The sequence below is a fragment of the Podarcis cretensis genome, assembly GCF_951804945.1.
Source record: "Podarcis cretensis genome assembly, chromosome: 12".
Lineage (NCBI taxonomy): Eukaryota > Metazoa > Chordata > Lepidosauria > Squamata > Lacertidae > Podarcis > Podarcis cretensis.
In genome coordinates, this window is record NC_137181.1 from 19,316,624 (window position 1) to 19,332,732 (window position 16,109).

Consider the following 16,109-nt stretch of genomic DNA (forward strand, 5'->3'; position numbering starts at 1 on the left):
TAAAGATATGCAGAATAGCATGTGTGAAGGGCCTACCAAAAATAAATCTTGTTTCTGTTACATCCAAAAGCCATAAGTAACCATGTTGGCCCATTTGGAGAGAGGACCTCAAGAGGCATTTCCTTTAGGGGCAAAATGCAAAAGCAGCGTTATTTACTTCCTTAATGCAATAAATACTGTTCTATTCTATTCCCTTGACCAAAACCTGTTTGATTTTTTTTTTAATCTTCTGCTTCTATTTCAATTCTTTTTTTATAGTGAAATAGCATTATTGATATTCCACCCCCCCACCCTGCTCCACAACAATCTTTAATTTAATCCAGAAAAAGGAACAGAAGTTGAAGTATATTTCCGAGCTTCCCTCATTAACATATCCTTTCATGGGAGGGGGGTAGTGTAGTATTTCCATTTTGGTAACCTAAACAACAAACATGTTAATAGCTATCAATTACCAGCAAAGTTTTAGCTCTCAAAACTAGTAAGAACGCCAACCCAAGGGTTCCACATCTGTTTTTAGTGAAATCTGTTCCTGTCTGTGGTATTTAAAATCTGAGGAACTCCTGTTATTGTGCAATTGGGAATCCTAAGGGAGTAAAATCTTAATCAAATCCATAACATGCAAGGGTTTTATGATTGCACTTTCAGTACATTCCTTTTAAACGGATGGCAGATTTCTACCCTGGCAGCAGTAATTGCATTTTTACAGAGTACATTCAACATCCACAGTTAGGACCAACAGTTACATTTAAGCAGCACACATGAAGTCATTGCGCTTAAATAACTTTTGTAGTATGGTTAAAAGCCTTTGAGTGAAATCTGTGTTTGTAAACACAATTAGCACCTTACATCTCTTGAGTTTTGGGTTGTCCTGTGTTGCCTCCTTTAGTAAATCCCAGCCAGGTGCCTTCTCTAACCCACAGTTGTTACTGCAAACAAGAAGGAAGAGAGTCTGAAAAAATATCGCCAGGACATTTACAATGAGTTTATATAAGCAGGGAGATTTAACAAATTGTGAGACCTTGGGTGGTATGTCCAGCTAAGCCATACACAGAGTTGACCCATTGAAATTGATAGACTTGACTAACATAAGGACATTGATTTCAGTGGGCCTACTCTATGACTTAAAGCACATCCGCCCCACCCAAAAAAGTATCATGGGAACTGTTGTTTATTAAAGGTGCTTTGAACTGTGAGGGGCAAACTAGAGTTCCCAGGATTCTTTGGAGGGATGTGCTTTAAATATATAGTTTGTGTATGTAGTCTGAGTGAGATGCAGGCAGTGCTGAACGGAACCCACTCAAGAGTACAGAAGACTTAGTTCTGTTGTCAAATTCTTATGGGTGTATGAAATCAGCATTGGGTTTTTTTTTTGTTGTTGTTGTTGCTCCAAATAGAAATGTCCATTGCAATCTGTCTTCTGTGTACAGTGTACACAAATCACCACATCTTTCAGATTCGTACCCTGGGAATTGCCCTACAATTACAAGTAGAGAGTTTTGTTTGCTTATATCCCACCCTTCAGATATAATCCCCCCCACAAGGCATCTTACACAGAGATAGCAAACATGTTGGGTATCAAGATGCAGATCATTTTCATTTTCATGTTATATTTTGTCAAATTTCACTTGAAAAAATTGTGACATCTGTTCAGAGCCACAGCTGGGAGCAACATCAGCATGAGGATATTATTATTTTTTAAGTGTTGTTAATTTCACCATCCACGTAGGTCCGAACTGACTTATCCTCAGATGCCAAAAACTAATCCAATCCAAATAAATAGGTCTTCCAGTACTTCTAAAGGATGTCCAAGGTTTAGCACTGGCAAGTCTGCAGAGAAAGACCATTCTCCAACTCCGAGTCGTGGGTTCGAGCCCCATGTTGGGCAAAAAGATCTTTTACATTGCAGGGGGTTACTCGATGATTCTCGTGAGAGCCAGTGTGGTGTAGTGGTTAAGAGCTGTAGTCTCGTAATCTGGGGAACCGGGTCTCTGCTCCTCCACATGCAGCTGCTGGGTGACCTTGGGCCAGTCACACTTCTCTGAAGTCTCTCAGCCTCACTCACCTCACAGAGTGTTTGTTGTGGGGGAGGAAGGGAAAGGAGATTGTTAGCCGCTTTGAGACTCCTGAAGGGGAGTGAAAGGCGGGATATCAAATCCAAACTCTTCTTCTTCTCTTCTTTGTGGTCTCTTCCAGCTCTACAATTCTATGATCCTCACCCCAGTGCCACTTCCCTAAAGAGGTGTATGCAACTGCTTTGTAATGGTATTGGGTTCCTTTGAGAGTAAGGGCAAGACTTAAAGCTAATAAATACATAATTTGAGCTTTAAAAACAAACAACTGAGGTCACACAAATCATGTATCGTTAAGCCCCCGGATACTCTTAGGGGCGTTAGAGGAGGCATCTGTGTTCTGGTGACTCACACCTGCCATCAGTCAGAAGGTGGGCTGCTGCTTTATGAACTGTGAATATTAAAACTTCTACAGACAGTAGCCTTCTTAGCTATACTTCCACCAAAGGTCAAACAGCTGATTGGGAGACAGAAACTTCACAGTGCTTGGGAGGAACCTAATTTCCCTTTCTTTTGCCCCCCCCCCCCACTTTCAAGACTTGAAAGATATACCAAGACAAATAGGTTAGATAATATTAATTCCTCCAACAGTCTGCATTGATTAAAACATCAAAAATGCTGTGCATTTCTCCCCCTTGTTCAAGAAAAAAAATATTGATTGCGTTTAAAACATTTATTAGTATAGAATACTTCCTCTGAACGAAAGATGCCTCCAAATGGAGTCTCCTTCCTTTTCCCTTTCAGATGATTAAGCAATCCATATTCCTTTAATATTTATAACTTTGTGACTGCCGTGTGGAGAGGAACTGTTATAACACGGATGCAAAAGGGAAGTATTCCAGCAGCAGGCTGAAAAATTATTGCAGTTCATCTTATGGCATCCCACATTAACATCTGTACAATATTCTGTCTTCATGCCAGGCATATACACATATTTTCATATGTGTGTGGCTGGTACACAGTGTGTGTGTGTGTGTGTGTATTTGAGAAAGTTTATTCCTCTTTCAGGCAGTTGCTCAGATTGGCTTTACTGGGGGGCGGTCTAAATGCTTTGTGTGAGAGTCTGGGGGTGCATAGGAAACCTGCAGTGTCTGGCTTTTTTCTTGCTTTCCCTCCCCCACTTCTTTTGAGCACTCACAGTACCCAAATCTATCGTACAACAACTGCTTGTGATAAGATGAATCCTAGAAACAGCTCTGCTTTTGGCTCTTCCTTGCCTTTGAAAGGCTGCCTGAGAGCAGAAGTTCACAGTCGTCATTGTCAGCCTTACTCATCGTTAGGGAGTGCACTGACATGAAAGCCAGGTTACTGTCAATTCATTTCCTCCTCCCCTCTCTCCCCTTTTCACGAACACAAGTTATCTATTCAGCTCATGTCATTTCACATTTCATAATGCCACTCCAGAAAATTATAACAAGCGGCACTGGCTGCTCAGTTGAGAGGATAACATCACGAAGCTGGTTTTCCATATTTACTTGTTCAAGAGCAAAACAACAGATTAGGGTATTTATATCCAGGAAGAGGCCTGATTCCAGCTCAGAATTTATTGTCCATCCAGTTCAGTATTGTCAGCTCTGACTGGCAGTGCTACTCTTTGGGTTATCAGTCAGGGCTCTTTTCCTTGTTATCCAGTTCTTTTTAACTGAAGATGCTAGGGATCTAACCTGATAACTTCTGCATGCAAACCATGTTTGCTCTCCAATGTGCAGCACTGAGAGTCTAGAACGGGGGTAGGGAGGACACATTCATTCATGGACAACCTTCCAGGGTCCACATGCTGGTGGGCGGGGGCCAAATACAAAGGGCCAGAGGGCCACATTTGCCCTTGGCCCAATGGTTCCCTAGCCCTGGTATAGAACATGCAACCCAGTCCTCCAAAATACATTTACTCAGAAGCAAGTATGACTGAATCTTTGGTGTTTTTAGAAATTATTTTCAATAGTAAAGGTAAAGGGACCCCTGACCATTAGGTCCAGTCGTGACCGACTCTGGGGTTGCGGCGCTCATCTCGCTTTATTGGCCGAGGGAGCCAGCATGCAGCTTCCGGGTCATGTGGCCAGCATGACTAAGCCACTTCTGGCGAACAAGAGCAGCGCATGGAAACGCCGTTTACCTTCCCGCTGGAGCAGTACCTATTTATCTACTTGTACTTTGACATGCTTTCGAACTGCTAGGTTGGCAGGAGCAGGGACCGAGCAATGGGAGCTCACCCCATCGCGGGGATTCAAACCACTGACCTTTTGATCGGCAAGTCCTAGGCCCTGTGGTTTAACCCACAGCGCCACCCGCGTTTATTTTCAATAAACAAGCATTAAACAAGCAGATTTGGACATACTCCTGCATCACCACAAAAGTTGTTATCATAAAGCCTCATTCATATTGGGGTTTTCAGTCAATCATTTTATTTGTATGCCTCCTTTTCAAAATTAAAACCACCCTCAAGGCGGCTTGCAACATGTAAAAAATTGCATAACTACAAATGTAACAAAAGTAGTCCTAAACAATCAACAAAATATCAAAAAGCACACAACCAAATTGAAGAGTTTCCACATAAATCATAACATCCAAAACAAACATGCAAAAGGCTAATATCAACAGCTGCTCCCCGACAAAAATCCCTGAACAATGCTCAACCCAAGATTCTGTTCAGTAGCCTCAGCTTTTGTAGTGGGAGTCTGTCAGGGCCCTCCCCTCCCAGGCTAGGTGGGAAAAGGCCTGCTAGGCAAGGAGCAAGCCTTCCAGGACTCATAGGCAAGATGGTCCAACAGGGCTCTTGTGTATTGAACAATAGTAGAAATTCAACTGGTGTAACTTTTTTCCAACTTGGAGATAAAATGATAACTGTTCTGCAGCTCTTAAAGGTAGAGACTGCAGCCCTAGTTTCTACGTGTCAGAAGATCCGGGTGCTAGCAGCCTTGACAAGTTCAAGTGGTGAGCAATTAGTTTTTCAAGCACTGCTGGGGCCCAAAAGATAAAAGGGGGAAGAAACATTCGCAGTCTGAGAAGCTGTTCAAACTTGAGGAGGAACAGAAAAGTGATAGTGGGTCATTTGTAGGAGTGGAAGAGGGTGTGAAGACACTGCAGGGATCCAAGAAAGAGCTGGTAGCACAGCATCTGCTACTCTGCAGATTTAATTACACAGCATCTTGCCATCACTTTTAGGCTCAGTTACGTATCTTTGCCTGGACTAGTTTCCACATCTGTGCTCAGATATAAGCTGGAGCAATTAAGAGGCCATGATGGTCTTATTCAACTCATTGTCCCTTCAAGTCTCTTCTTGCTGCCTGGTCATTCACTGCCTGCACCCATGTGTTTTCCAGCCTTCCTTTATGCTTCCACTGAACTTTGCCCTCGTTACAACACTCTCTCATAGTGGTGGGGGGATTGCAGGTCAAAGGATCTTTGCTTCACTGAGTTAACTATCTATCTTTCCAGAATCCGTGCATTCCATCGCCTGGGCTCACGCAACCCTGATTTTGTTTTTGTTGTCACCATCACTTCCTGCCATCACAGCAGAGCTTGTGCGAACCTGAAACCATTGTGTATTCCCTTGTTTTAAAATGCAGTTCTAAAAGGCCTTGCTCTAGCCTTTGCATCTGTCAATGAACAAATGTTTCATTCAGCAACAGCTTCTTCCTTTTTTTTCTTTTTTTTAGAGTCCACATAGATTAAACAAACTGAAGCCCCTCTTTTTTGTCTATAACCAGGCTAAGTTTCAGACTGGATGTTTAAACGTAACAACTGAGAAGCAGCTGGTATCTATGCAGTCTGTTGTTTCTCTCCTGTGTGGCCTCCTGTGCTGAATCCACCAGATGACATTTATTCTTTATGTCAAAGAGCTACTCTCAAGATGTGGAAGGGTTGCTTTGTTCAGTGGTAGAGCATCAGACTTGCATGCAGAAGAGCCCGTGCTGGTCAGTGTAGACCCTACAAAGCTAGATGGCCCAAGGGTCTAATTTGGAATAAGGCAACTTCCAGTGGATTATACCCAGCATTGGTAATACTCAGATGAGACCCATTGCAATGACTGGACATGATTGACTTAGATCCATTAATTCCAATGGGAATACTGTGAGTAAAAGTTAGTTGGCCACAACCTTGTGTTCCTAGGATACACTCAGTTGCATTGTACACTGTAAAGTATGAGCTGGAGTTAAGCTGCAGAACTATGAGAATCTGTCACTGAGATTGTACCTGTTCTGCCAGGATCACAGGCAATATCTGGCCAATCAGAGAGAAGTCACTAAAATGCTTTACCTTATCTTGGTGGTGCCAAAAATATTAGAATATTTTGGAATATATTAGAGTAGGTCTTCAGACAAATGTATGTAAGGGTAAGGGCCTTGCCACAATGATCCTATTCCCTCTTCATGTGTATTCCCTTGCATGAATTTTGTCCTCTGAAAAGGGTTTATATAATCCAAGACTGAAGGGTGCCTGTTGCTCTGTGTAGCTGCATCCAAGGTTATAAGGTGAATAATATGGAGCTGAAATTATTGTGACACCATTTGAGAAGGCAGTAATTCCTGCCTGCTTTCAATACTCATTTTTTGTACTTACAAGCTAGACTTGCCTGGAATGAGAGTGACCGCTGGAAGAGATGCAAAAACCGTTTCCAAGGGAAGGACTCAACGCAGAGACCGCAGGACACTTGTGGCTTGCTTCTGAGAATTTTTGAAGCTCTATAAGTGTGTCTTGTTTTGAAAGTGCAATTCAATAAGAAACTTTGCTGGTTTGAATGCTGTTCCACTAAATACTTGTCTGTGTTCCAAACTGCAGGATTAAGCTACGGTTTAAAATTAAATTTAAATCACAAAAAGTATTCCAAAATGTTAATTAAAAGTATTAAGTTTCTGAATAATTTATAGCTTAGCAAGGGTTTCTAGGGGATGAGGGGTATGGGAGAGCCCATTCACATCTATTTCTTTTGTTGACCCATTGATTGCGAAATGTCTTAGGTGTGCATTTGCAGGCTAATGTGATGCTAAAGCAAAGCTTTTGGCTTCAGAGAAGTAATATTTTACAATAAGCCGTGCTCCTTGTAGACAGAAAGCATTCTTTTTCGAAGGTGCCAGGAGTTAATCAGCCTCTGTCCCTGCCACAGAGAAGTTTCCAATTACATAAGAAGTTGATTGCTTTGGTTTGAAGCACAGTCTTTTTTCTCTCTCTCATAGGAATGCATTGTGCCTTCATGTCCAGATTTTTTGGTGTTGCCAAGCAAGAGGTGAAGTGGGAAAAGGGATATGTTCTCTGACTCCTCCGAAAATAATATACCTTGAAATCTATTTTGAAAAGTTGTGCAGATGGAGCATAGCTTACTGGCGTGCATCTGAAAGCACATTTCTCCTTTGTTTGCATGGCCAGTAAAAACACACTGTAAAGCACACTTAGCTGGTTTCAATGGGACGTATTGTATTCTGCCCAACTTCTCAACCAATCACTTTTTCGAAGGCTGCCTAACACTTAAGAATACCACACAGAACTAATGTATACTAGTGTCACTGTCCTCTCCCTGGATGGGAATAGCATTCCTCCCTGCACCTTACCCTGCACGCTGCTTTCACATTTAATTTTCATAGTTTCCGTGCCGGAGCTGTTTGGTATGCTGAATTTTGGAAATGTCTCAAGCTTGAAACGCTAGTGTATGAACCTGCTGTACTGAGTCGCTTTTGTCTCCCCTTACCAGAGTACTGCTTGCCAATTTTTACAGCTACAGCAGATTTTTTTTACTATTCAAAAACAGAACCAGATGGAATGCCAGTTCAAAGAACATGTCAGAATTAAATATTTCTCTTTTAATTAGTTGCTTCTGATTTATGCGGGGGAAAATTAACATAAGAGTAGGAGAATGTGCCATGAATCCAGATGTGACGCAGCCCACACACACATTATCTTTTCTCTGTCAAAAAGATAGATCTTTCTTTCCCCCCCCCCACCTTATTTTTTGGGGTAGGGGGGTGACAAAGCTTGCAAGCATAGCCGTGACAAGTGTCAGAGGCCCTTTCTGCCTTCCCTCAGCAGTGCCAACAATTTTAAATTTTAAAAAAGATAAAACAAAACATTTCATTTGAAAATAGCGCATCTTACTCCTTTTTTGCTGTTATCAGTCATTTCTGCGGCATGTTCTGGTGCAGAGGTTGTTTCATAATTTATGCTTCTTTGGGCTTCCCAACAGCTCTGTGAGGTAGGCCACTATGATTTCCATTTTTTCAGAAGAGGGTCCCAAGGCTGAGAAGGAACAGCTCTACCAAAGAAACACTGCTTCCGACACACTTTCCCTTCCACAGAGGTTTCACCCCCCATGACAAAATCATGTTGTGGAAGCTCTGATAAGCAAGCAATTTACATGCAGGCAAGGAAAAATGATATACACAGCAGATGGCAGATTGGCACACGGCTAACAGCAAGAAAAGCATGTGTGCCACATTTCATAACTTACACAGCACACATGCATCTTTTCTATCTTGATCTTAATCTTCCTGTAAGGCAGGGTCGGGGGTCTATTTTCTTACTCTTTCAGCTTTCCCTTGTGGGAAGTCAATTTTGCAGGGGTCACAGGCACAAGCGGGTGGGGCTAGAAGCAAAAGCAAGCAGAGCAATGGGTGATATTTGTATAGTAGGCTGCATTCCAACCACATAAATATGTACATACATTGACAATCGGGACCGCCAGTAGGCTGGTGCAAATGGTACTGGTATACTGGGCCCAGAGCCAGCAAGGGCCCCAGACTCTTAGCTTACATTTTTTTAAAAATACCCCCTCATTTCCACCTGCTCTGAAAGGGAATCTGAGAAGCAAAATGTGGAAGCCCACCCCCACCGCCTTCCCTCACGTTGGCTCTTTTAGTGCTATGTTGGCAGTTTCTCCTAGAAACTGCCCCAGGGTGTGGTCTGAAGACATATGTGTCTACCAGCTTGCTGAGGATAAGCAGATCTGGCTCTTGCCACTGACTGCCAGGAAGCACATTCATGCTGCCTTGGGTTCCATGACAGAAGAAAGGCGGAATATAAATGTAAGAAATCAATATCCCCAGGGGCTCTTGCTTGCTTTCAGATATTGCTTTCTACTTTTTGCCTGAGAGGCTCTTTTATCCCTGGATACAATGGTACCTCGGGTTAAGAACTTAATTCGTTCTGGAGGTCCGTTCTTAATCTGAAACTGTTCTTAACCTGAAGCACCACTTTAGCTAATGGGGCCTCCCACTGCCACCACGCCTCCACCACACGATTTCTGTTCTCATCCTGAAGCAAAGTTCTTAACCCGAGCTACTATTTCTGGGTTAGTGGAGTCTGTAACTTGAAGCATCTGTAACCTGAAGTGTCTGTAACCCGAGGTACCACTGTATTTTATTTCCTTTGTCTCGGGTAAATGACATTTTCCGCCTTGTTCTCTGCCATTTCCTATCTCCCAGGGATAACTCCTGTTGTCAGGTACCTGTCGCTACAAAACCACTGTCTCTTTCTTGCCACTTTCTGTTTTGAGGGAAGTCTTGTTAACATTTTGTTGGTGAGAGCCAGTGCTTTTTTGTGGTGGTACTCACCAGTACACCATACCGGCACACACACACACACACACATCCAGGAGACGCTCAGTCACATGGGGAGATGTGGTATGAGCAAAGCCCGGCCAGGGTCCAGCCACTGCCACCCCCCAGAGCTGGCTGGAGAGCAGAAGTCCCACTCCCCGAGGTCTGTGAGAGTCAGTGGTTTTCCCCCTGCCATGCACTGCGCTCTGCTGCTGTCCATGTGTGCCCTGGTTGCCTCACTGGGGGGGCTCATGGTGGGCAGGGCAGGGCCAGAAAAAAGGCACTGGTAGATGTTGTTCTTCAGCATTAACTTCCCTCTTAAGGGTCTTGAGGGGTCATTATATCTTTGGATAGTGGCACTCCAGAGTGCAAAACAGGTGCATGGTGGCATGTGAGCACCCTTGAATAGAACTCATCGCTGCATGGAAAAGGTGATACCTTGATGAGAAAAAGTGCTAGCTGACCACAAGCAGGAGAAGAATTGTAATGGCAATCAGGGTAATAATGTAACATAGTGGTTGATTAGACACAGACCAGTGCTTGCTATCTAAGGAAATGACACAATTCTCTAAAAACATTGACTTTTCAGCAAATGGGGGGGTCAAATGACAGATTCAGCAGCTTTCCAAGTCACAAGACATGCTCACAAACAAAAAGCTTCCTGTTAATCAAACTCCAGCCCTTCATCTTCTGTTTTCTCAGGCAACAGAACAGACAGACCTACAAGGAGGGTGTTAAAAAAGGCTGGTAACAACAACCGCTCCCTTGCCACAGCAGTCTCAGCGGACTATGTTTTATTGTGCATGACAGATTTTCATTTCTGAAATGAGTCCTTTGCAGTTATGGGCTTAGTTATGTTTGTGCGATTATAGGAAGCAGCAAGATTCATTTCATGGCCTGTGCGCCGCACACAACTCTTTAACCAGCTGTTTTCGTTCTGTTTGCTACTTGATTTACTACACAGTAGCTAAACATGCTACTTTGTTCTCCTGCTGAAATTATTGCAAATAAAATGTGAACACCAGGCCTGCACAACTTAGTGACCCACCAAGCAGAGCACGCCCCACTGGACATGCAGTGTAGCCTGCCAGGTGATCGGTGATTCCTTGCCCCAACTTCCCAGTAGAAGGGGGGGGGGGGAGAGGGAGCTTACTGAGCCCCTTACATGGCTGGTGGACTTTCTTTCGCCTGGTGAGAGAGCAGGCCTAGTTTATGCAGTCCTTTCCAATGTCATTCTACTTGCAGTATTTAAGACAAAAGCTTAGCTGCAAAGATATATTTTTACCAGATGCCAGGCATCACTGTGGAAAATGGAGGGACAATAGTTCTTTTGAATAAAGAGCTATCACCATCCAGTTTGCTTTCACTAGGCCCCAGTTGGAAGACTGATGGAAAAAGCAGGAGCAATTCCTTTGTCTTTCATTTCCATCTTTTACCCAGGAGCAGGGAATATGTGCTGCACATGTTTCTTTTATTTCCAGTCCTGCACACTGTTGGTAGTTTTAGTACTTCTAGTACTAACTTGTGCTTGTAGTTCTCACTGTTATTGGTCCATTTGTTTATTGTAAGCTCTAGCAGTACTTATTAGCGAAGGTCATTTTAAAGGTAACATACTCAAGGTTTCTTGAAACATCGTGTTAAGGATCTGTGGGTTGGTGCTCACTTAAATTTAAAATCCGGTGCTATGGAAAAGAGAGAAAAAATCAAGAAAATAGACCTCTTAAACTTGGAAATGAAGAGTTAAGACATTTGAACTTTGCTGGCATTTATAGTTACAAGTCCAGGTAATAGACACAGAGGAATGCTAAATATTTTCTAAAACAGTATGGAAAAAATATGTATAAAAATATTACTATAAAATATAAATCAGAGGCACAGCAAGGATGAAAATGCTTAAATAATGCTTGGGGGGGGGGGCTAGGGTATTTGATGTTCAGCTTCAGATGTTCCGTCTTTCATCACCACATTCTTCCATTGTTCATCTTAATGCAAAACAGAAGTTCTCCCAACCAAAGTGTAGCATGGTCTGTAGAAGAGAGTCAGGGGGAAAGTTAAAAGGGCTCTAAGGGCAGAAAAGGAGGGAACAGCTGTCAAGTAATCATATTACTGTCACAACTATAGATGGGCTCCCAGTGCCTGACAATGGCAGGGAGAAACCTAATCCGCCACATTTCCTTTCTGACGAAAGGTCAGCACATGCTGATGATCACAGGTGAAGTCCAGGCAGAATTGTTACCCTAAAGAAATAGGTCGGCATCTAATGGAATGATGGCATAGCCCTTAAAGGTGATAGTTCCAGAAATTATTTCAGTAAGACACTGTGTCTGATGACCAGAGTTATATTCTTGATATATCCACCCACCAGTTTGGTTGGGTACTCACACAAAACCTACACACTCCAAACAAACAACAGCTATCCCCAATCATTAATAACACTCTTCTTTGTCTATAGGCACATCAAAGATTTGTAACCGTAGAAAGAAAAAAAGTGCAGTGCTTGAGTACCTAAAATGTTTACTCAGGAGTAAGACCTGCTGAGTTCATTGGGACTTTCTGCAGCAAATGTTATCATTCATTTATTTACAGAGTGCCATCTATGTACATAGTGCTTTACAAGGAATGTTCAAGGGGATTACAATCTAAAGTAGACATAGAGACACAACAGAGGATGGCGGGAAATGGGGGAGGGTAGGCAGAGGAACAATAGGTGGTTATATCAATCCCATGTATTTTTGTCAATTCAGCCTTTTCCAGCACAGATAATTCCACAGCCAGTATGGCCAGTGATCAGGGATGGTGGGATTTTAGTCCACTATCTAGGGTTGAGGAAGGCTTGCTTTAGGCCCCTCCAAACTGGTGTGTTATTGCGGGCATGTTCTGCTGCATGTTCTTGACACACCAATAGCACATTTGTGGTTGGATTTATTACACTTTAGTTTGCTCTGTGATGCTTCCCTAGTGCTACCACATCACAGCTGTCAGGATGATAACAAAAGTAGGACAAAAAAGAACATTCGTGGTATAAAAAGTTGCAGGATATTCACTGATTGGAAGTGTAGCACTGTGACCACCCCAGAACTTTTGCAAGTGCAAACAATATTTTATTTTATTTATTTATTTATTCATTAGATTTAGGGGAAATAAATGCCAGTCGATGGAGAACCACCTCTTCCAAGGTGTTTTATTTTGTCATTTTTTATGGTGGTGGTCTAAATAATCTGGTTCAGTAATGCAAATTCTTAATTATTGTTACATTGTGATAGTATGTCAGACAATTGGATCCCGTATAATCAGCCACTTCCCTTCCCATTTCTCAAAGCCTAAATTTTAGCATAGGCTTTAATCTGTAGAACTCTCATAATGGACCATCGCTTGACTTCACTCAAAATGAAGGACTTACTGATTATTTAAAGAGAGAGAGAAGGGGGAGAGAAAGACATAAAAAAAAGGAGAGAAGGAAAAAGCAGCCACATGAAAATCCCATTTAGAGGCATTTCAAATCAACTTTGAACAGTATGAGCTTGGGACCCTAATCATTTGAAAACTGAAGAGCTGTTTGAATTTTCTGAGAAAAGGATTTCATTTAAGTAACTCAGCGCTGCATTCCCTTGGTCTCCTAGATTTTTGAGAGTCCTTCATCTTGGAATTGAATGTCATAACTGGACGTGACTCAAAAATGCAGCGCTCTTCACAATCAGCAGCGTACAATTTGGAGAGCATTTCAACTTAAGTTGCGATTGCTCTGCACCATAATGCCGACATTCTCCCCATTAACCCTCAGATTGTTCTTTGGACAAAACAACACGTGACACTCAGTGACATGATTCTCCCTCCCCCCCCCCTTAATATTCTTTGAGGCTTTAACAGGGAGTGGAATAGCAGTATAGGCGAGGGGAGGGGTGATGAACTGTTTCTTACCTTTAATTTCTCCCCTGCCCAGTTGTCCTACCTTTGCTTTGGGATGTATGGCATATTTGCATACATATTTGCATAAGTTTGTGGGAGTCTGTGTCTTTTCCCTATGGGTGAAAAAGCAATTGGTGAAGGAAAGTTTTTCACTTTAAAAAACCCAAATAAGTGGAGGAATGGTTGGATATCTCTTCCACCACCCTATTTTAAGAGTAAGAGCTTTCACTCCGTAATTTCACACAAATCAACCTGCATATCACAGTTTCCCCCACCCTCCAAATATACTGTTTTCTGTGTCTCAGGACTTCCACCTTCTAAGTGGATTATATTAGCTGTGCCTATCTAAATATCAGCCCCTCTGACTTCAACAGGACTTCCTTCACATTTTCCCTAAGCAAATGCAGGGTATGTTGATTTAACCCACCCATTCCACCCCACCCTTGCTTTTGGATGTATGACATACTTCCAGGAAAAAGGATGCTTGTGGGACACTAGAGACATACAATCTGTATCCTGCATGTTTCAAAAATAATTAAAAAGTCTCTGATGTGCAGGAGGCATTTAGCAGAAGCAGAGTCAAAGCACCCCGATGAATGTCTGGCCAGCATTTGGACAGAAACCTGTTAAAAAGAGCTTCATCGGGAACAAGTAGCAAGTCCTCAAATGCCATTTTAAGGGGAAGGAAAATACTTGATTTTGTGTGGAAATGGTTCTTTAGAAATTCCATTACTTAAGTGTATACCCCTTGTGACAGGTCAAGCAAATGTTATCATGTGCTTTGGTATATAGAGATAAGAACCATACTTGGTGATGCAGTAGAAGTGTGCCTTTTTTCTCTCTCAAGCGACTGCCTTTGGGCCAAAAAACAGTGTGCAAATAAACCAAAGCATAACGAAGCAACTTACTGGATCCCTGTTTTAGTGAGGCAGGTGCACAAATATTAGTTCTGTATGATGAAGACAATATATGCAGAAGCTGGGATGTGAAGAGACCCTTACATGTGTACAAAATGTTTTCATGCAAACATGGACTTTCTGATTTCGGAAGGTCCTTTGATGTTCACAGCAGTTGGGGGAAAGAAGAGGGGCTGTAAAGCACAGAAAGCGGCAACCATGCTTTCTAATTCTTCCTTGAAGGTCCTGTTTGCATGCATGTGAAGCCATCAGGCACTCAGAGCAAAGATGGAGTGTTGCTTGTATCTGCACAGTGCTGAAATAAGTCATAGTGTTGCATTCACTTACACATACAAAAGTCTTGCTTATATGAAAGCAAAGCAGGGGGGTGCTCTTACTGTTTTCAACATGCAGAAGGACCCTATGTTAGTTTACGTACAAAAGGAACATAAGCAAATTTGACCATTTCCCCCACATGCAGAGAGCAGCTTCTTCTACCTGCACCCTAGTGTTCTGCCATACCATGCGTGGAAAGAAATTGTTGGATCAGGTGTAAAACATAACAATCTATTATTATTATTATTATTATTATTATTATTATTATTATTATTACTAGGTTTCTGCAGTGTACAGTGTGTGGGTATGTACGCACACACACGTTATATAATATGGTAAATAGAGTCCTTAAATCATAGTGATATAATATTTTTTATTGATTTCTGCACAAAAAACAAAATTATTATATTAAAAAAAAAATTTTTAAATTATAACAACTGTAATCCCCAGAACTCCCTCTACTCCATCCCTTGGTTCCTTATATTATCTTCATTTATGCATGTCAATAAAATCTTTATCTACAATTGCCTCCAAATCTAAACATTACCCATAACATTACAAGTATTTTTTTTAAATCCTGCTAATGTATTAGCTTGCATACATTGCTTTTGTAAATATGCAATAAACATTTCCAATTCTTTATTATATTTGTTGTCATCTTGATTTCTAAGTTTCCCAGTTAATTTAGCCATTTCCACATACTCCATTAACTTAGTTTGCCAAGCTTCCTTGGTGGGGGCTTCTTCTTTCCAATGTTGGGCTAGCAATGTCCGAGCAGCCGTTGTTGCATACATGAACAAATTCTTGTATCCTTTAGGTAGATCCATTCCTGTAATACCTAATAAGAAAGTGTTAAGTTGTGGGTGAACATATCAGATGACACAGCGATTCTTCAAACAGCTCTTGTTTATTCAGAGGCCAGAACAGAACTGAACTGAAAGGCTCAGTCAGCCTGCTTATATAGAGCTCCAGTACAATGTTACTGTAGCAACTTTCTAAAACTATCCAATCACTGAACGTCACTTTCGATCCTTCATTTGCATAACTATCTACAGTATCCCCCTGCTGGCCCTGAGTGAGAACTTCAGTACATAACACCCCTCCCCACCGAGATAAGGTGTTAGTTACAATAGTAATGGTTTCCTTATATACAGCACTACACGTAATGGTTAACAAAGGTTATTTTTAACTTTTTTTTCAATTCGTTATATATCATTTCCCCAAATAATTTAATAACCTTACATTGCCACCACATATGGTAAAACATACCTTCTACTTCTTTACATTTCCAACACTTATTTTCCCCCGTTTTATACATTTTTGCCAATTTAACGTAACTGGTGTTAAATACCACCTATACATAATTTTCATATAAA

The 16,109-nt window shown here is 41.8% G+C and overlaps 1 protein-coding gene across 3 annotated transcripts in view; it reads left to right on the top strand.

The window, feature by feature from the left end:
• Positions 1-16,109, top strand: part of NRP1 (neuropilin 1) — a 126,876-nt gene that overhangs the window by 74,521 nt on the left and 36,246 nt on the right. The window lies entirely within an intron of this gene.